Source organism: Cherax quadricarinatus, chromosome 100 (assembly GCF_038502225.1).
Source record: "Cherax quadricarinatus isolate ZL_2023a chromosome 100, ASM3850222v1, whole genome shotgun sequence".
Classification (NCBI taxonomy): domain Eukaryota; kingdom Metazoa; phylum Arthropoda; class Malacostraca; order Decapoda; family Parastacidae; genus Cherax; species Cherax quadricarinatus.
This window is the reverse complement of record NC_091391.1, coordinates 3,941,474-3,964,051: the sequence shown is the minus strand read 5'-3', so window position 1 is coordinate 3,964,051 and position 22,578 is coordinate 3,941,474.

Here is a 22,578-nt window from a genome sequence, read left to right as displayed (position 1 = left end):
AATGGCTCTTACACCTGCCTTCACAGTAGTCCTCACAGTCACTCTTACACCTGCCTTCACAGTAGTCCTCACAGTCACTCTTACACCTGCCTTCACAGGAGTCCTCACACTCACTCTTACACCTGCCTTCACAGTAGTCCTCACACTCTTACACCTGCCTTCACAGCAGTCCTCACAGTCACTCTTACAACTGCCTTCACAGCAGTCCTCACACTCTTACACCTGCCTTCACAGTAGTCCTCACACTCTTACACCTGCCTTCACAGCAGTCCTCACACTCACTCTTACACCTGCCTTCACAGTAGTCCTCACACTCTTACACCTACCTTCACAGTAGTCCTCACAGTCACTCTTACACCTGCCTTCACAGGAGTCCTCACAGTCACTCTTACACCTGCCTTCACAGTAGTCTTCACAGTCACTCTTACACCTGCCTTCACAGTAGTCCTCACAGTCACTCTTACAACTGCCTTCACAGCAGTCCTCACACTCTTACACCTGCCTTCACAGTAGTCCTCACAGTCACTCTTACACCTGCCTTCACAGGAGTCCTCACAGTCACTCTTACACCTGCCTTCACAGTAGTCTTCACAGTCACTCTTACACCTGCCTTCACAGTAGTCCTCACAGTCACTCTTACACCTGCCTTCACAGTAGTCCTCACAGTCACTCTTACAATTGCCTTCACAGTAGTCCTCACACTCACTCTTACACCTGCCTTCACAGTAGTCCTCACACTCTTACACCTGCCTTCACAGTAGTCTTCACAGTGGCTCTTACACCTGCCTTCACAGTAGTCCTCACACTCTTACACCTGCCTTCACAGTAGTCCTCACAGTCACTCTTACACCTGCCTTCACAGTAGTCCTCACAGTCACTCTTACACCTGCCTTCACAGCAGTCCTCACAGTCACTCTTACACCTGCCTTCACAGGAGTCCTCACAGTCACTCTTACACCTGCCTTCACAGTAGTCCTCACAGTCACTCTTACACCTGCCTTCACAGTAGTCCTCACAGTCACTCTTACAATTGCCTTCACAGTAGTCCTCACACTCACTCTTACACCTGCCTTCACAGTAGTCCTCACACTCTTACACCTGCCTTCACAGTAGTCTTCACAGTGGCTCTTACACCTGCCTTCACAGTAGTCCTCACACTCTTACACCTGCCTTCACAGTAGTCCTCACAGTCACTCTTACACCTGCCTTCACAGTAGTCCTCACAGTCACTCTTACACCTGCCTTCACAGCAGTCCTCACAGTCACTCTTACACCTGCCTTCACAGGAGTCCTCACAGTCACTCTTACACCTGCCTTCACAGTAGTCCTCACAGTCACTCTTACACCTGCCTTCACAGTAGTCCTCACACTCTTACACCTGCCTTCACAGTAGTCCTCACAGTCACTCTTACACCTGCCTTCACAGTAGTCCTCACACTCTTACACCTGCCTTCACAGCAGTCCTCGCAGTCACTCTTACACCTGCCTTCACAGTAGTCCTCACAGTCACTCTTACACCTGCCTTCACAGTAGTCCTCACAGTCACTCTTACAACTGCCTTCACAGTAGTCCTCACACTCTTACACCTGCCTTCACAGCAGTCCTCACAGTCACTCTTACACCTGCCTTCACAGGAGTCCTCACAGTCACTCTTACACCTGCCTTCACAGTAGTCCTCACAGTCACTCTTACACCTGCCTTCACAGTAGTCCTCACACTCACTCTTACACCTGCCTTCACAGTAGTCCTCACACTCTTACACCTACCTTCACAGTAGTCCTCACAGTCACTCTTACACCTGCCTTCACAGTAGTCCTCACAGTCACTCTTACACCTGCCTTCACAGTAGTCCTCACACTCACTCTTACACCTGCCTTCACAGTAGTCCTCACAGTCACTCTTACACCTGCCTTCACAGTAGTCCTCACACTCACTCTTACACCTGCCTTCACAGTAGTCCTCACAGTCACTCTTACACCTGCCTTCACAGTAGTCCTCACACTCACTCTTACACCTGCCTTCACAGTAGTCCTCACACTCTTACACCTGCCTTCACAGTAGTCCTCACAGTCACTCTTACACCTGCCTTCACAGTAGTCCTCACACTCTTACACCTGCCTTCACAGTAGTCCTCACAGTCACTCTTACACCTGCCTTCACAGTAGTCCTCACAGTCACTCTTACACCTGCCTTCACAGTAGTCCTCACACTCACTCTTACACCTGCCTTCACAGTAGTCCTCACAGTCACTCTTACACCTGCCTTCACAGTAGTCCTCACAGTCACTCTTACACCTGCCTTCACAGTAGTCCTCATACTCACTCTTACACCTGCCTTCACAGTAGTCCTCACAGTCACTCTTACACCTGCCTTCACAGTAGTCCTCACACTCTTACACCTGCCTTCACAGTAGTCCTCACAGTCACTCTTACACCTGCCTTCACAGTAGTCCTCACACTCTTACACCTGCCTTCACAGTAGTCCTCACAGTCACTCTTACACCTGCCTTCACAGTAGTCCTCACAGTCACTCTTACACCTGCCTTCACAGTAGTCCTCAGTCACTCTTACACCTGCCTTCACAGTAGTCCTCACACTCACTCTTACACCTGCCTTCACAGTAGTCCTCACAGTCACTCTTACACCTGCCTTCACAGTAGTCCTCACAGTCACTCTTACACCTGCCTTCACAGTAGTCCTCACACTCACTCTTACACCTGCCTTCACAGTAGTCCTCACACTCTTACACCTGCCTTCACAGTAGTCCTCACACTCACTCTTACACCTGCCTTCACAGTAGTCCTCACACTCTTACACCTGCCTTCACAGTAGTCCTCACAGTCACTCTTACACCTGCCTTCACAGTAGTCCTCACACTCACTCTTACACCTGCCTTCACAGTAGTCCTCACAGTCACTCTTACACCTGCCTTCACAGTAGTCCTCACACTCACTCTTACACCTGCCTTCACAGTAGTCCTCACAGTCACTCTTACACCTGCCTTCACAGTAGTCCTCACACTCACTCTTACACCTGCCTTCACAGCAGTCCTCACAGTCACTCTTACACCTGCCTTCACAGTAGTCCTCACAGTCACTCTTACACCTGCCTTCACAGTAGTCCTCACAGTCACTCTTACACCTGCCTTCACAGTAGTCCTCACACTCACTCTTACACCTGCCTTCACAGTAGTCCTCACACTCTTACACCTGCCTTCACAGTAGTCCTCACAGTCACTCTTACACCTGCCTTCACAGTAGTCCTCACACTCACTCTTACACCTGCCTTCACAGTAGTCCTCACAGTCACTCTTACACCTGCCTTCACAGTAGTGCTCACACTCACTTTTAAACCTGCCTTCACAGTAGTCCTCACAGTCACTCTTACACCTGCCTTCACAGTAGTCCTCACAGTCACTCTTACACCTGCCTTCACAGTAGTCCTCACACTCACTCTTACACCTGCCTTCACAGTAGTCCTCACAGTCACTCTTACACCTGCCTTCACAGTAGTCCTCACACTCACTCGTACACCTGCCATCACAGTAGTCCTCACAGTCACTCTTACACCTGCCTTCACAGCAGTCATCACAGTCACTCTTACACCTGCCTTCACAGTAGTCCTCACACTCACTCTTACACCTGCCTTCACAGCAGTTCTCACAGTCACTCTTACACCTGCCTTCACAGTAGTCCTCACACTCACTCTTACACCTGCCTTCACAGTAGTCCTCACAGTCACTCTTACACCTGCCTTCACAGTAGTCCTCACACTCACTCTTACACCTGCCTTCACAGCAGTCCTCACACTCACTCTTACATCTGCCTTCACAGTAGTCCTTACACTCACTCTTAAACCTGCCTTCATAGTAGTCCTCACAGTCACTCTTACACCTGCCTTCACAGTAGTCCTCACAGTCACTCTTACACCTGCCTTCACAGTAGTCCTCACACTCACTCTTACACCTGCCTTCACAGCAGTCCTCACAGTCACTCTTACACCTGCCTTCACAGTAGTCCTCACACTCACTCTTACACCTGCCTTCACAGTAGTCCTCACAGTCACTCTTACACCTGCCTTCACAGTAGTCCTCACACTCTTACACCTGCCTTCACAGTAGTCCTCACACTTACACCTGCCTTCACAGTAGTCTTCACAGTGGCTCTTACACCTGCCTTCACAGCAGTCTTCGCAGTGGCTCTTACACCTGCCTTCACAGTAGTCCTCACACTCTTACACCTGCCTTCACAGTAGTCCTCACACTTTCACCTGCCTTCACAGCAGTCTTCGCAGTGGCTCTTACACCTGCCTTCACAGTAGTCCTCACACTCTTACACCTGCCTTCACAGCAGTCTTCGCAGTGGCTCTTACACCTGCCTTCACAGTAGTCCTCACACTCTTACACCTGCCTTCACAGTAGTTCTCACACTCTTACACCTGCCTTCACAGTAGTCTTCACAGTGGCTCTTACACCTGCCTTCACAGCAGTCTTCACAGTGACTCTTACACCTGTCTTCACAGCAGTCTTCACAGTGACTCTTACACCTGTCTTCACAGTAGTCTTTACAGTGACTCTTACACCTGGAAATATAAACACATATGCAGTATAATGTGATCCTTTATTGACAACGTTTCGCCCACACAGTGGGGTTTTTCAAGTCACACACAGATCTACCTGGAGTGGAAGGTACGGGAGTATTTATAGTCAGGTTCAGAATGTTGAGGTCAGGTGGAGAATGCTGCATCTGATGATCTACCGGGTGGGGTTATAGAGTACATCGGTAGATTATCAGATGCAGCATCCTCCACCTGACCTCAACATTCTGAACCTGACTATAAATACTCGCGTCCCTTCCACCCCAGGTAGATCTGTTTGTGATTTGAAAAAGCCCACTGTGTGGGCGAAACGTAGTCAATAAAGGGTCACATTATACTGCATATGTGTTTATATTTCCATTGTGTCGGTATTTTATACCATTTATTTCCATCGACTCTTACACCTGTCTTCACAGCGGTCCTCACAGTGACTCTTATAGCTGACTTCAGCCACTCTTGCAGCTGACTTCAGCCACTCTTTCAGCTGACTTCAGCCACTCTTACAGCTGACTTCAGCCACTCTTACAGCTGACTTCAGCCACTCTTACAGCTGACTTCAGCCACTCTTGCAGCTGACTTCAGCCACTCTTTCAGCTGACTTCAGCCACTCTTACAGCTGACTTCAGCCACTCTTACAGCTGACTTCAGCCACTCTTACAGCTGACTTCAGCCACTCTTGCAGCTGACTTCAGCCACTCTTACAGCTGACTTCAGCCACTCTTACAGCTGACTTCAGCCACTCTTACAGCTGACTTCAGCCACTCTTGCAACTGACTTTAGCCAGTCTTACACCTGCCCTTACAGTCATTCTTACATGTTAGATAAAAGGACACAAGTACAGCTAACTAACGCGACATTATGTGCAACGTTTCGCTCTCCAGAAGAATTTTCAAACAGTTATGAACAATACATGGGCTCAGGGTACGTGTAGGTAAGGAGTGAGGTGCGAAGTTTAATTGTTGTGGGTAGTAGTAATATTTGTTGAAGATTGAGACACTTATGCAGCATATAGGAATCTTTATTCAGGAAACGTTTCGCCACACAGTGGCTTCATCAGTCCAATACAAAGAGGAAGGCGTAAGGAGAGGAGGAGAATGAGGTAATCAGTCCCTCAACCTGGAGTCGATGTGTTCAGTCCATCAATCTTGTAGAATGTACAGCATAGGGCCGTAGACGTGGCTTATATACTGTAGTGAGGTGAGGTGAAGCAGGTAGAGGCGGGGTCATAGTGGTACCAACCACTAGTCGAAGTAGGTCTTCGTCCAAAGGTTGAACAAGTGTTGAAGAATTCTTTGTAACAAGATCCCATGATGCTGCAGTGTCTGACAGTTGTGATGAATGGTTTGAAAAACCGACAAGTTGAAGATTGAGACACTTATGCAGCATATGGGAATCTTTATTCAGGAAACGTTTCGCCACACAGTGGCTTCATCAGTCCAATACAAAGAGGAAGGCGTAAGGAGAGGAGGAGAATGAGGTAATCAGTCCCTCAACCTGGAGTCGATGTGTTCAGTCCATCAATCTTGTAGAATGTACAGCATAGGGCCGTAGACGTGGCTTATATACTGTAGTGAGGTGACGTGAAGCAGGTGGAGGCGGGGTCATAGTGGTATCATCCACTAGTCGAAGTAGTGAGGTGAGGTGAAGCAGGAGGAGGCGGGGTCATAGTGGTACCATCCACTAGTCGAAGTAGTGAGGTGAGGTGAAGCAGGAGGAGGCGGGGTCATAGTGGTACCATCCACTAGTCGAAGTAGTGAGGTGAGGTGAAGCAGGCGGAGGCGGGGTCATAGTGGTACCATCCACTAGTCGAAGTAGTGAGGTGAGGTGAAGCAGGAGGAGGCGGGGTCATAGTGGTACCATCCACTAGTCGAAGTAGTGAGGTGAGGTGAAGCAGGAGGAGGCGGGGTCATAGTGGTACCATCCACTAGTCGAAGTAGTGAGGTGAGGTGAAGCAGGAGGAGGCGGGGTCATAGTGGTACCATCCACTAGTCGAAGTAGTGAGGTGAGGTGAAGCAGGAGGAGGCGGGGTCATAGTGGTACCATCCACTAGTCGAAGTAGTGAGGTGAGGTGAAGCAGGAGGAGGCGGGGTCATAGTGGTACCATCCACTAGTCGAAGTAGTGAGGTGAGGTGAAGCAGGCGGAGGCGGGGTCATAGTGGTACCATCCACTAGTCGAAGTAGTCAGGTGAGGTGAAGCAGGCGGAGGCGGGGTCATAGTGGTACCATCCACTAGTCGAAGTAGTCAGGTGACGTGAAGCAGGAGGAGGCGGGGTCATAGTGGTACCATCCACTAGTCGAAGTAGGTCTTCGTCCAAAGGTTGAACAAGTGTTGAAGAATTCTTTGTAACAAGATCCCATGATGCTGCAGTGTCTGACAGTTGTGATGAATGGTTTGAAAAACCGACAAGTTGAAGATTGAGACACTTATGCAGCATATAGGAATCTTTATTCAGGAAACGTTTCGCCACACAGTGGCTTCATAAGTGTCTCAATCTTCAACATGTCGGTTTTTCAAACCATTCATCAGTAATATTTGTGGTAGTGGTAGTTGTTGTAGTACTTGTAGTAGTAGTTGTAGTACTTGTGGTAGTAGTAGTAGTAATTATAGTACTTGTGGTAGTAGTAGTAATTGTAGTACTCCTCCTCCTTCTCAGACATATCAGAATCTTCTAGTTGTGATGAATGGTTTGGAAAACTTTCCTCTTTGTATTGGACTGATGAAGCCACTGTGTGGCGAAACGTCTCCTGAATAAAGATTCCCATATGTTGCATAAGCGTTTCAATCTTCATCTTCCAGTTATAAATACTATAAATACTCGCGTTCCTTCCACCCCAGGTAGTTCTGTTTGTGACTTGAAAAAGCCCACTGTGTGGGCGAAACGTAGTCAATAAAGGATCACATTATACTGCATATGTGTTTATATTTCCATCTTCCAGTTACCAGCACAAACTTGCATCTCGCTTCATTTTCCATTCTCCAGAAAACTTTCCCGTTCCTGGGATATGCTTCGAAGAATTCTATTTGGCCTTCAGAAGAGATCTTTGCCTCAAATTAGATTACATTCGTGGGGAAGTGCTAAACTCGTATGGGTCATACAGCGACTGGTGGAAGTGAGGCATTCAGGTTACATCCATGTATCGAATCAGGTAAGAACCAAGACATAACGGATTAAAGATTAAAGAGAGTGGACAAATATATGAGTGGGAGGAGATGGCGTGATTGGTGTCGTGGGTACGGGAGTAAATTCTTGGGTAGTTTGGGTAGAGGTGGTCTTGATAAGGACCTGCCTTGTATGGACCAGTAGACCTTGTTAGGTAAGACACATATGCAACAGTTAGGTATCTTTATTATGAAACGTTTCGCCTACACAGTAGGCTTCTTCAGTCAAGTACAGAAAAGTTGATAGAAGCAGAAGATACTTGAAGACGATGTAATCAGTCCATCACCCTTATCTTCTGCTTCTATCAACTTTTCTGTACTTGACTGAAGAAGCCTACTGTGTAGGCGAAACGTTTCATAATAAAGATACCTAACTGTTGCATATGTGTCTTACCTAACAACCTGTCGGTATTTTATACCATTTTAATGTTCAACCAGTAGACCTTCTGCAATGTTCCTCCATTCTTATGTTATGTTGCTTGTGCATGCAGGAAGTCCATGTTTATGCAAAACATTTCGGGCAAGCTTAAAGAGTAACCTTCCTTGAAGACTTTAGTCTCCAGGGTTTCTATTTAATAAGAACATCTCCCTGAATATCAAGTACCGTGTTTTCAGGAATATAAGACGCCTTTTTTTTCCCACAAAAAGTCTTTGAAATCATCCTGCGCCTTATATGATCAAGGTTAGAGTCAAGGTTAGGCTTTGGGTTAGGCTTTAGCGTAAAGTAAGAGGGTAATTAACCCTTATATATAATTACTGATTTACCGTTATGATACTTGTCGTGCGCCTTATATGCCGGAAAATACGGTAAATTTATTTATTTCCGGGTACACACGTACAATTTTACTAGTGTTAATTACTTAGGATAACCCTAAAAACAAGTCAGAGTGACCTATTTCCATTGGGATCCTTGATTGATAAATTAGACACATGTGCAACTCTTGGGTATCTTTATTGAGGAAACGTTTCGCCACACAGTGGCTTCATCAGTCCACACAAAGGAGAATCTTGAAGAACAGGAGGAGAATGAGGTAATCAATCTCCTTTCCAAGCTACCCAAGTTTTTAGACTCTATAACCCCACTCGGTACATCATCAGATGCAGCATTCTTCACCTGACCTCAGCATTCTGAACCGGACTATAAATACTCGCGTTCCTTCCACCCCAGGTAGTTCTGTTTGTGACTTGAAAAAGCCCACTGTGTGGGCGAAACGTAGTCAATAAAGGATCACATTATACTGCATTTGTGTTTATATTTCCAGGTAATCAGTCCCTCAACCTTGAGTCGATGTGGTCAGTCCATCAATCTTGAATAGAATACGGCATACGTGCGGAGAAGCAGCTTATAAACCGTTGGTAGGAGAGGTGTAGCAGTCATAGGCGGTGTCACATTTGTTCAATGTGGAAGTAGGTCGTGCCCAAGAATACATTGGGATCCTTGGTGACGTCAGATTTAGTTTGTTTTGCTGTTGAGGTCTGTGTTACAACTGCCACGGGCGTCGTCACTGGTATTTACAATAACCCTGAACGTTTTCAGAGAAAACTGTTCTCCCAGGCATCTTACGTTAATAGGTTAACGAACACAGATGCCACTAATGTGACATTTTGTGGAAACGTTTCGCTCTCCAGAAGCTTTGTATACGGCTTGTAATAAAGTTGGTAGAATTACCGACAATATGTAAAGTAAAAGGACACAAGTGCAACTAATGTGACATTTATTGTGGCAACGTTTCGCTCTCCAGGAGCTTTATCAAGCCATAATGGCTTGATAAAGCTCCTGGAGAGCGAAACGTTGCCACAATAAAATGTCACATTAGTTGTAACTGTGTCCATTTACCTATTAACGTAAGATGCCTGGGGGAATACATTTCTCCGAGAAGTAGAGGCGCCTTTTACCTAACATTCTGTCGGTAATTCCACCGTTACTACTACGTTATTAGAAGCAACGATGCTTCAACGTCCAGCACTGTCCAGAGGCACTCAGGATTTACGACCTTCCACTTATCTAGGTAATCCCCGAGGCTCGTGATTTATGTTACTCAGTCTTAATTTTCTGGAGATCTCAATGATTTGTGGGCCTCTGGGGACTACCATGTACTAGGACTTTCACTCTTATTACGAAACTAAGTTATGGAGTCCTATTTAATACCCAAGCACACAAACACCTACCTTCTTTCCTATGTGGCTGACTAGGTATCTACCTTCCTATGTGGCTGACTATGTATTTACCTTCCTATGTGGCTGGCTAAGTATCTACCTTCCTATGTGGCTGACTATGTATCTACCTTCCTATGTGGCTGACTAGGTATCTACCTTCCTATGTGGCTGACTAGGTATCTACCATCCTATGTGGCTGATTATCTACCTTCCTATGTGGCTGACTAGGTATCTACCTTCCTATGTGGCTGACTAGGTATCTACCTTCCTATGTGGCTGACTAGGTATCTACCTTCCTATGTGGCTGACTAGGTATCTTCCTTTCTATGTGGCTGACTAGGTATCTACCTTCCTATGTGGCTGACTAGGTATCTACCTTCCTATGTGGCTGACTAGGTATCTACCTTCCTATGTGGCTGACTAGGTATCTACCTTCCTATGTGGCTGACTAGGTATCTACCTTCTTATGTGGCTGACTAGGTACCTACCTTCCTATGTGGCTGACTAGGTATCTACCTTCCTATGTGGCTGACTAGGTATCTACCTTCCTATGTGGCTGACTAGGTATCTACCTTCCTATGTGGCTGACTAGGTACCTACCTACCTATGTGGCTGACTAGGTACCTACCTTCCTATGTGGCTGACTAGGTATCTACCTTCCTATGTGGCTGACTAGGTATCTACCTTCCTATGTGGCTGACTAGGTATCTACCTTCCTATGTGGCTGACTAGGTATCTACCTTCCTATGTGGCTGACTAGGTATCTACCTTCCTATGTGGCTGACTAGGTATCTACCTTCCTATTTGGCTGACTAGGTATCTACCTTCCTATGTGGCTGACTAGGTACCTACCTACCTATGTGGCTGACTAGGTACCTACCTTCCTATGTGGCTGACTAGGTATTTACCTTCCTATGTGGCTGACTAGGTATCTACCTTCCTATGTGGCTGACTAGGTATCTACCTACCTAGGTGGCTGACTAGGTACCTACCTACCTATGTGGCTGACTAGGTACCTACCTACCTAGGTGGCTGACTAGGTACCTACCTACCTATGTGGCTGACTAGGTACCTACCTACCTATGTGGCTGACTAGGTACCTACCTACCTAGGTGGCTGACTAGGTACCTACCTACCTATGTGGCTGACTAGGTACCTACCTACCTAGGTGGCTGACTAGGTACCTACCTACCTAGGTGGGAGGGTACACCCACTGACACAGAAAATAAAGGTCAAGTGTCTATCGACTAGTGCCTTTGACAACTAGTAATTACTACACACAGGGTGACCCAAAAAGAAAAACAATAGTTATTCTTTTTAAATTTAATAATTTATACAGAAGATGGATGAATGGTTTGAGATATATGTGAGAGGGGGTAATGGGAAGATGGGGGACTTGCATATTATGGAGGAAGGGATAACACGTATCCTGGAGCCAGAAGACAGGGTGGAGATAGAGGGACCCATAAGTGAAGATGAGGTTTTGATGGCGTTACAGGGGATGAATGTAAGGAAGACGCCAGGGATTGATGGTATTCCAAATGATTCTTATTTAAGTAACTGGGAGGTCTTGTTAAATGAAATGAAGGTAAGATAAGATAAGATAAGATAAGATTTTGTTCGGATTTTTAACCCCGGAGGGTTAGCCACCCAGGATAACCCAAGAAAGTCAGTGCGTCATCGAGGACTGTCTAACTTATTTCCATTGGGGTCCTTAATCTTGTCCCCCAGGATGCCACCCACACCAGTCGACTAACACCCAGGTACCTATTTGCTGCTAGGTGAACATGACAACAGGTGTAAGGAAACGTGTCGAATGTTTCCACCCGCCGGGAATCGAACCCGGGCCCTCCGTGTGTGAAGCGGGAGCTTTAGCCACCAGGCCACCATAGGTATGATGCAACGAACAGGGGTCGTTGTCATGATTCAGAAGGGGGAAGTGCAGAATAGCATCCTAATGTGCGGTGATTATAAACTGTTTGCAAGGGTTTTAAGTAATAGGTTACGTAGTGTTATTGGGAGGGTTATAGATAAGGGACAAATGGGTGTGCGGGGGCGGTCAATGATTAGTGGATATGGGAGGATAAAGGACTATGTAAATGACTGTAGAACGAGTGGAGGGGGTGTACTTGCTTTGGATTGGAAGGCTGCTTATGTCTGTGTAGAGCGAGAGACGTTATGGATGATAATGAGGCGTATGGGTTTAGGCGAGGAAATTGTCCGATGGGCGGAGGCATTATACAAAGGCGCAGTATTACAGGTGCAAATCAATGGACGTGTGTGGAAGGTAGTTAGTATGGGTAGGGGACTGAGACAGGGATGCCCCATGTCTCAGATCCTATTCGCATGTCTACAACATCCTTTATATAGGATGATTAATGTTGGGGTAGATGAAGGGGGGTATGGCAGCGGGGTGCTCCTGGTATAGTTGGGTATGTTGACGATACGACGGTTTTAGTTGGGGGAGAGGAGGGATTAAGGAATGTAGATCGAATCGTTGAGATATTTAGTGGGGCAACAGGTATGCGTGTTAATGGAGTTAAGTCTAAATTGTTAGAGGTTGGTTCATGGGTGGGAGGGAACTTGGGACAAAAGTATGGTTGGCAGGTAGTAGATCAAATTAAAGCATGTGGAGTATTATACAGACGGGCAAGAAGCTAGAGAGGCCAACTCTTTAAGTTGTGCAAGGAGTATTAAGGAGATTGGGGGAAATACGGACGAGTGGGCTGACGATCCATCAGAGAGTCATAGTTTTAAATACAATCATTTACCCTAAATTGTGGCATGTGGCAGTGGTTTATCCGTTGATAAAGAATGATGTGAGGTTGGTGCAAAAGAAGGTAATGCGTTTTATTTGGGTATATGGTTATCATTGGCTTAAGCAGACAGTCGTGACAGCATCACTGGGGAGGGGAGGATTAGGATTAATTCCACTGTGTAGTAGACTGAAAAATATGTATGTGAAACAGTTATATACGGTTGGGTGGGGATCAGGGTGTAAGGGTGAGTGGTGAGGTTATGGATGATGTGCGGCAGTGGTGGGGAGGGTAGGGAATTGGAGGAGTGTATGTGTATGTTGAGACTTTTATTGAGGGTTAGCATACCGGGAAAAATGTTGGTGCGCGTTTTGGGGAGGACTGTGAGGGGTAATGAGGTGATGGAGGGGGAGAGTGTCTTTCCTTTATATAATTGGGCAGGTATCTGGGGTGCGTTTCGTAAGTTACCTTTAAAGTCAAGGGTGGGGGGAACTATGTATAGGTTTTTACATGGGATATTACCCACTAAAGTACGTTCGTATGGGATGAGAGTTGTGCAGTCCACATGTTGTGTTTTGTGTGGGGAGGCGGAGACTGCATATCATGTGGTGTATTTTTGTGAGGGTATAGCAAGGGTACGTCTATGGTTTCGTAGGGTCTTGGATATGGTAGGAGGAGGTAGGTTAAGGGTATTGAAAGCATTGAGTTTGGAAATAGAGGGAGTGAGTGATAGTGTGAGGAGGGCGGTCATGTATTTAGTAGTGGATTATATTAATATATCGTGAGGTATGAGGGAGGTGAAGGGGGAAGTGTGAATACGGGCTTTATCTGGGCATTTTGTAAAACAAAGTATAGGAATGAGGTCGTGTATGGAAGGAGATGGAATATAGAATTTCCAGTTCAATATAGAGGTAAGAATGTGCGTAGGTTGCGAGAATTAATGGTGAAATGGTTGACTAGGATTAGTCTTAGCCAGATGAGGGGGGGGGATGAGTGTACAGTGGACCCCCGCATAACGATTACCTCCGAATACGACCAATTATGTAAGTGTATTTATGTAAGTGCGTTTGTACGTGTATGTTTGGGGGTCTGAAATGGACTAATCTACTTCACAATATTCCTTATGGGAACAAATTCGGTCAGTACTGGCACCTGAACATACTTCTGGAGTGAAAAAATATCGTTTACCGGGGGTCCACTGTATTCCTGGCACATAAATTTTAGATTGAAAACTCTCTTGATGGGGCAAAGCTTTAAATGCAGATGTGTTTTATCATGGGAAAGCGAGGGAGTGCACCAAATTGGTTCGGGTATTTTTATATATGTTAGCGGGCATGTAGGGCACTGTTATGAATCCTGTGGACATATTGTTCAGTCACATGTCACGTGATATTATATTCCGACTTTTGTACATATACGTATAAGTAAAAAGTGAGTCTGTGAATACATCAGGAGTAACGTAGCCACGGTTGATGATATTCTTAACTATAAATAGGGTTTTGTGTTGGTCATAATAATAGGTTCAACCTTGTGTTAATTTTCTTAATGTTAAATTATAATGTGGACATAACAGTATGTATATTACACTATTGGTAAGATTTTTTTGTCGTAGGGTTAAATTATGGTTTTTTTTATCTCTGTGTGCACCCCTCAGGGAAGGTTCCTTGATGTTGGCGAGGGGATCTTGATTTAGGGAATTAGATCTGTGCTCCAGTTCCCCGAATTAAGCCTGAATGCCTTCCACATACCCCTCCCCCCAGGAGCTGTATAATCCTCCGGGTTTAGCGATTCCCCCTTGATTATAATAATAATAATAATAACTGTGTTCAATGAACGATGCGAGGAGGCTTAATAAAATGATCCGGATTTTTTATAATTTTACGTAAGTTCATGGTCAGGTATGACACTGATATAATTCCTGTGAAAATAAATTTTCATAACTCATATAATATTATGTATCAACTATTGTACATATGAGAATATGTAATATACATTAATAATAATATAAATGGTTTTAGTCACAGTGCTGAGTTCAATCTTGGTGTATTATTTTGTGTTGAGGTTGTAAATTGTGGGGACCCTGCTGGAGACCCTGCTGGGGACCCTGCTGGAGACCCTGCTGGGGACCCTGCTGGAGACCCTGCTGGAGACCCTGCTGGGGACCCTGCTGGAGACCCTGCTGGGGACCCTGCTGGAGACCCTGCTGGAGACCCTGCTGGGGACCCTGCTGGAGACCCTGCTGGAGACCCTGCTGGGGACCCTGCTGGAGACCCTGCTGGGGACCCTGCTGGAGACCCTGCTGGGGACCCTGCTGGAGACCCTGCTGGAGACCCTGCTGGGGACCCTGCTGGGGACCCTGCTGGAGACCCTGCTGGGGACCCTGCTGGAGACCCTGCTGGAGACCCTGCTGGGGACCCTGCTGGAGACCCTGCTGGAGACCCTGCTGGGGACCCTGCTGGAGACCCTGCTGGGGACCCTGCTGGGGACCCTGCTGGGGACCCTGCTGGAGACCCTGCTGGGGACCCTGCTGGAGACCCTGCTGGGGACCCTGCTGGAGACCCTGCTGGAGACCCTGCTGGAGACCCTGCTGGAGACCCTGCTGGAGACCCTGCTGGGGACCCTGCTGGAGACCCTGCTGGGGACCCTGCTGGGGACCCTGCTGGGGACCCTGCTGGTGACCCTGCTGGGGACCCTGCTGGGGACCCTGCTGACCCTGCTGGAGACCCTGCTGGAGACCCTGCTGGAGCTGGAGACCCTGCTGGAGACCCTGCTGGGGACCCTGCTGGGGACCCTGCTGGGGACCCTGCTGGGGACCCTGCTGGGGACCCTGCTGGGGACCCTGCTGGGGACCCTGCTGGAGACCCTGCTGGGGACCCTGCTGGGGACCCTGCTGGGGACCCTGCTGGGGACCCTGCTGGGGACCCTGCTGGGGACCCTGCTGGGGACCCTGCTGGGGACCCTGCTGGGGACCCTGCTGGGGACCCTGCTGGGGACCCTGCTGGGGACCCTGCTGGGGACCCTGCTGGGGACCCTGCTGGGGACCCTGCTGGGGACCCTGCTGGAGACCCTGCTGGGGACCCTGCTGGGGACCCTGCTGGGGACCCTGCTGGGGACCCTGCTGGGGACCCTGCTGGGGACCCTGCTGGGGACCCTGCTGGGGACCCTGCGGGGGACCCTGCTGGGGACCCTGCTGGGGACCCTGCTGGGGACCCTGCTGGGGACCCTGCTGGGGACCCTGCTGGGGACCCTGCTGGGGACCCTGCTGGGGACCCTGCTGGGGACCCTGCTGGGGACCCTGCTGGGGACCCTGCTGGGGACCCTGCTGGGGACCCTGCTGGAGACCCTGCTGGAGACCCTGCTGGGGACCCTGCTGGGGACCCTGCTGGAGACCCTGCTGGGGACCCTGCTGGAGACCCTGCTGGGGACCCTGCTGGAGACCCTGCTGGAGACCCTGCTGGAGACCCTGCTGGAGACCCTGCTGGAGACCCTGCTGGTGGCCCTGCTGGTGGCCCTGCTGGGGACCCTGCTGGGGACCCTGCTGGGGACCCTGCTGGGGACCCTGCTGGAGACCCTGCTGGGGACCCTGCTGGAGACCCTGCTGGGGACCCTGCTGGAGACCCTGCTGGAGACCCTGCTGGAGACCCTGCTGGAGACCCTGCTGGAGACCCTGCTGGGGACCCTGCTGGAGACCCTGCTGGGGACCCTGCTGGGGACCCTGCTGGGGACCCTGCTGGAGACCCTGCTGGGGACCCTGCTGGAGACCCTGCTGGAGACCCTGCTGGGGACCCTGCTGGGGACCCTGCTGGAGACCCTGCTGGGGACCCTGCTGGAGACCCTGCTGGGGACCCTGCTGGGGACCCTGCTGGGGACCCTGCTGGAGACCCTGCTGGGGACCCTGCTGGGGACCCTGCTGGGGACCCTGCTGGAGACCCTGCTGGGGACCCTGCTGGAGACCCTGCTGGGGACCCTGCTGGGGACCCTGCTGGAGACCCTGCTGGAGACCCTGCTGGGGACCCTGCTGGAGACCCTGCTGGGGACCCTGCTGGGGGCCCTGCTGGAGACCCTGCTGGAGGCCCTGCTGGAGACCCTGCTGGAGACCCTGCTGGAGACCCTGCTGGGGACCCTGCTGGAGACCCTGCTGGAGACCCTGCTGGGGACCCTGCTGGGGACCCTGCTGGAGACCCTGCTGGAGACCCTGCTGGGGACCCTGCTGGAGACCCTGCTGGAGACCCTGCTGGAGACCCTGCTGGAGACCCTGCTGGGGACCGTGCTGGGGGACCTTGCTGGGGACCTTGCTGGAGACCCTGCTGGAGACCCTGCTGGAGACCCTGCTGGGGACCCTGCTGGGGACCCTGCTGGAGACCCTGCTGGGGACCCTGCTGGGGACCCTGCTGGAGACCCTGCTGGAGACCCTGCTGGAGACCCTGCTGGGGACCTTGCTGGGGGACCTTGCTGGGGACCTTGCTGGAGACCCTGCTGGAGACCCTGCTGGAGACCCTGCTGGGGACCTTGCTGGGGGACCTTGCTGGGGACCTTGCTGGAGACCCTGCTGGGGACCCTGCTGGGGACCCTGCTGGGGACCCTGCTGGAGACCCTGCTGGGGACCCTGCTGGAGACCCTGCTGGGGACCCTGCTGGGGACCCTGCTGGAGACCCTGCTGGAGACCCTGCTGGAGACCCTGCTGGGGACCCTGCTGGAGACCCTGCTGGAGACCCTGCTGGAGACCCTGCTGGGGACCCTGCTGGGGACCCTGCTGGGGACCCTGCTGGAGACCCTGCTGGAGACCCTGCTGGAGACCCTGCTGGAGACCCTGCTGGAGACCCTGCTGGAGACCCTGCTGGGGACCCTGCTGGAGACCCTGCTGGAGACCCTGCTGGAGACCCTGCTGGAGACCCTGCTGGAGACCCTGCTGGAGACCCTGCTGGAGACCCTGCTGGGGACCCTGCTGGGGACCCTGCTGGAGACCCTGCTGGAGACCCTGCTGGGGACCCTGCTGGAGACCCTGCTGGAGACACTGGTGGGGACCCTGCTGAGAGACCCTGCTGGAGACCCTGCTGGGACCCTGCTGGGGACCCTGCTGGGACCCTGCTGGAGACCCTGCTGGAGACCCTGCTGGAGACCCTGCTGGAGACCCTGCTGGAGACCCTGCTGGAGACCCTGCTGGGGACCCTGCTGGGGACCCTGCTGGAGACCCTGCTGGAGACCCTGCTGGAGACCCTGCTGGAGACCCTGCTGGAGACCCTGCTGGAGACCCTGCTGGAGACCCTGCTGGGGACCCTGCTGGAGACCCTGCTGGAGACCCTGCTGGAGGCCCTGCTGGAGACCCTGCTGCTGGGGACCCTGCTGGGGACCCTGCTGGCGACCCTGCTGGCGACCCTGCTGGGGACCCTGCTGGGGACCCTGCTGGAGACCCTGCTGGAGACCCTGCTGGGGACCCTGCTGGAGACCCTGCTGGAGACCCTGCTGGAGACCCTGCTGGGGACCCTGCTGGAGACCCTGCTGGAGACCCTGCTGGAGACCCTGCTGGAGGCCCTGCTGGAGACCCTGCTGGGGACCCTGCTGGAGACCCTGCTGGGGACCCTGCTGGAGACCCTGCTGGGGACCCTGCTGGGGACCCTGCTGGGGACCCTGCTGGGGACCCTGCTGGGGACCCTGCTGGAGACCCTGCTGCTGGTGACCCTGCTGGGGACCCTGCTGGAGACCCTGCTGGAGACCCTGCTGGGGACCCTGCTGGAGACCCTGCTGGAGACCCTGCTGGGGACCCTGCTGGAGACCCTGCTGGAGACCCTGCTGGAGACCCTGCTGGAGACCCTGCTGGAGACCCTGCTGGGGACCCTGCTGAGACCCTGCTGGGGACCCTGCTGGACCCTGCTGGAGACCCTGCTGGAGACCCTGCTGGAGACCCTGCTGGAGACCCTGCTGGAGGCCCTGCTGGAGACCCTGCTGGGGACCCTGCTGGGGACCCTGCTGGGGACCCTGCTGGGGACCCTGCTGGAGACCCTGCTGGAGACCCTGCTGGAGACCCTGCTGGGGACCCTGCTGGAGACCCTGCTGGAGACCCTGCTGGGGACCCTGCTGGAGGCCCTGCTGGAGACCCTGCTGGAGACCCTGCTGGAGACCCTGCTGGAGACCCTGCTGGAGACCCTGCTGGGGACCCTGCTGGGGACCCTGCTGGAGACCCTGCTGGGGACCCTGCTGGGGACCCTGCTGGAGACCCTGCTGGGGACCCTGCTGGAGACCCTGCTGGAGACCCTGCTGGAGACCCTGCTGGAGACCCTGCTGGAGACCCTGCTGGGAGACCCTGCTGGAGACCCTGCTGGAGACCCTGCTGGAGACCCTGCTGGAGACCCTGCTGGGGAGACCCTGCTGCAGACCCTGCTGGTGACCCTGCTGGGGACCCTGCTGGAGACCCTGCTGGAGACCCTGCTGGGGACCCTGCTGGAGACCCTGCTGGAGACCCTGCTGGAGACCCTGCTGGAGACCCTGCTGGAGACCCTGCTGGGGACCCTGCTGGGGACCCTGCTGGAGACCCTGCTGGGGACCCTGCTGGGGACCCTGCTGGAGACCCTGCTGGGGACCCTGCTGGAGACCCTGCTGGAGACCCTGCTGGAGACCCTGCTGGAGACCCTGCTGGAGACCCTGCTGGGGACCCTGCTGGAGACCCTGCTGGGGACCCTGGAGACCCTGCTGGTGACCCTGCTGGAGACCCTGCTGGGGACCCTGCTGGGGACCCTGCTGGAGACCCTGCTGGAGACCCTGCTGGAGACCCTGCTGGAGACCCTGCTGGAGACCCTGCTGGGGACCCTGCTGGAGACCCTGCTGGAGACCCTGCTGGAGACCCTGCTGGGGACCCTGCTGGGGACCCTGCTGGCGACCCTGCTGGAGACCCTGCTGGAGACCCTGCTGGAGACCCTGCTGGAGACCCTGCTGGGGACCCTGCTGGGGACCCTGCTGGAGACCCTGCTGGGGACCCTGCTGGGGACCCTGCTGGGGACCCTGCTGGAGACCCTGCTGGAGACCCTGCTGGGGACCCTGCTAGAGACCCTGCTGGGGACCTTGCTGGGGGACCCTGCTGGAGACCCTGCTGGAGACCCTGCTGGGGACCCTGCTGGGGACCCTGCTGGGGACCCTGCTGGGGACCCTGCTGGGGACCCTGCTGGAGACCCTGCTGGAGACCCTGCTGGAGACCCTGCTGGAGACCCTGCTGGAGACCCTGCTGGGGACCCTGCTGGAGACCCTGCTGGGGACCTTGCTGGGGGACCTTGCTGGGGACCTTGCTGGAGACCCTGCTGGGGACCCTGCTGGGGACCCTGCTGGGGACCTTGCTGGAGACCCTGCTGGGGACCCTGCTGGAGACCCTGCTGGGGACCCTGCTGGAGACCCTGCTGGGGACCTTGCTGGAGACCCTGCTGGGGACCCTGCTGGAGACCCTGCTGGAGACCCTGCTGGAGACCCTGCTGGGGACCCTGCTGGGGACCCTGCCTGCAAAAATGTATACAGTTACCTTCACGTAATTATATCCAAGAAATTCTATATAAAAATATATATACAGAAACAGTTGTATATCCCTCAGGTTAGGTCAGGCTTATCAGGAAACAGGACAAGTTATACGTGAATAGTATACAATATCAGATGACCCACAGCTGGAGCTTTTGGTCACCTGACTGTGCCCTTCCGCTGGCTTACCCCTCCATCCCTTTAAAATTATCGTTATTATAACCATTATATATCTTATATTGTATATATCTCTCAACGTATACACGAAGAGTTCACTCTAATCTCTATTTTAGGGACTGAAATGCCCAAGCCTATTACAGTGGACCCCCGCATAACGATCACCTCCAAATGCGACCAATTATGTAAGTGTATTTATGTAAGTGCGTTTGTACGTGTATGTTTGGGGGTCTGAAAGGAATAATCTACTTCACAATATTCCTTATGGGAACAAATTCGGTCAGTACTGGCACCTGAACATACTTCTGGAGTGAAAAAATATCGTTAACCGGGGGTCCACTGTATTATGGGGAGCGCTAAGCCCGTAGGATTATACAGCGCATGTGGGGGAGGTGGAGATGGAAGGTATTCAGGTTCAATACAGGGAACTGGAACACAGATCCAATTCCCTAGATCAAGAGCCCCTCACTAGCATCAAGGAACCTCCCGCATGGGGGTTTCTTTCGTTTAAATGAATAATGTGTTGATGATAAAAGTGAAGAATAGCGATTTCTGATGATTTTATCAATAAAAGGATACGTTTACCTGGAGAGAGTTCCGGGGGTCAACGCCCCCGCGGCCCGGTCTGTGACCAGGCCTCCTTAGGTCAGTGTTTACCTGGAGTTTACCTGGAGAGAGTTTCGGGGGTCAACGCCCCCGCGGCCCGGTCTGTGACCAGGCCTCCTGGTGGATCAGCGCCTGATCAACCAGGCTGTTGCTGCTGGCTGCACGCAAACCAACGTACGAGCCACAGCCCGGCTGATCAGGAACTGCCTTTAGGTGCTTGTCCAGTGCCAGCTTGAAGACTGCCAGGGGTCTGTTGGTAATCCCCCTTATGTGTGCTGGGAGGCAGTTGAACAGTCTCGGTCCCCTGACACTTATTGTATGGTCTCTTAACGTGCTAGTGACACCCCTGCTTTTCATTGGGGGGATGGTGCATCGTCTGCCAAGTCTTTTGCTTTCGTAGTGAGTGATTTTCGTGTGCAAGTTCGGTACTAGTCCCTCTAGGATTTTCCAGGTGTATATAATCATGTATATCTCCCTCCTGCGTTCCAGGGAATACAGGTTTAGAAACCTCAAGCGCTCCCAGTAATTGAGGTGTTTTATCTCCGTTATGCGCGCCGTGAAAGTTCTCTGTACATTTTCTAGGTCGGCAATTTCACCTGCCTTGAAAGGTGCTGTTAGAGTGCAGCAATATTCCAGCCTAGATAGAACAAGTGACCTGAAGAGTGTCATCATGGGCTTGGCCTCCCTAGTTTTGAAGGTTCTCATTATCCATCCTGTCATTTTTCTAGCAGATGCGATTGATACAATGTTATGGTCCTTGAAGGTGAGATCCTCCGACATAATCACTCCCAGGTCTTTGACGTTGGTGTTTCGCTCTATTTTGTGGCCAGAATTTGTTTTGTACTCTGATGAAGATTTAATTTCCTCATGTTTACCATATCTGAGTAATTGAAATTTCTCATCGTTGAACTTCATATTGTTTTCTGCAGCCCACTGAAAGATTTGGTTGATGTCCGCCTGTAGCCTTGCAGTGTCTGCAATGGAAGACACTGTCATGCAGATTCGGGTGTCATCTGCAAAGGAAGACACGGTGCTGTGGCTGACATCCTTGTCTATGTCGGATATGAGGATGAGGAACAAGATGGGAGCTAGTACTGTGCCTTGTGGAACAGAGCTTTTCACCGTAGCTGCCTCGGACTTTACTCTGTTGACGACTACTCTCTGTGTTCTGTTAGTGAGGAAATTATAGATCCATCGACCAACTTTTCCTGTTATTCCTTTAGCGCGCATTTTGTGCGCTATTACGCCATGGTCACACTTGTCGAAGGCTTTTGCAAAGTCTGTATATATTACATCTGCATTCTTTTTGTCTTCTAGTGCATTTAGGACCTTGTCGTAGTGATCCAGTAGTTGAGACAGACAGGAGCGACCTGTTCTAAACCCATGTTGCCCTGGGTTGTGTAACTGATGGGTTTCTAGATGGGTGGTGATCTTGCTTCTTAGGACCCTTTCAAAGATTTTTATGATATGGGATGTTAGTGCTATTGGTCTGTAGTTCTTTGCTGTTGCTTTACTGCCCCCTTTGTGGAGTGGGGCTATGTCTGTTGTTTTTAGTAACTGAGGGACGACCCCCGTGTCCATGCTCCCTCTCCATAGGATGGAAAAGGCTCGTGATAGGGGCTTCTTGCAG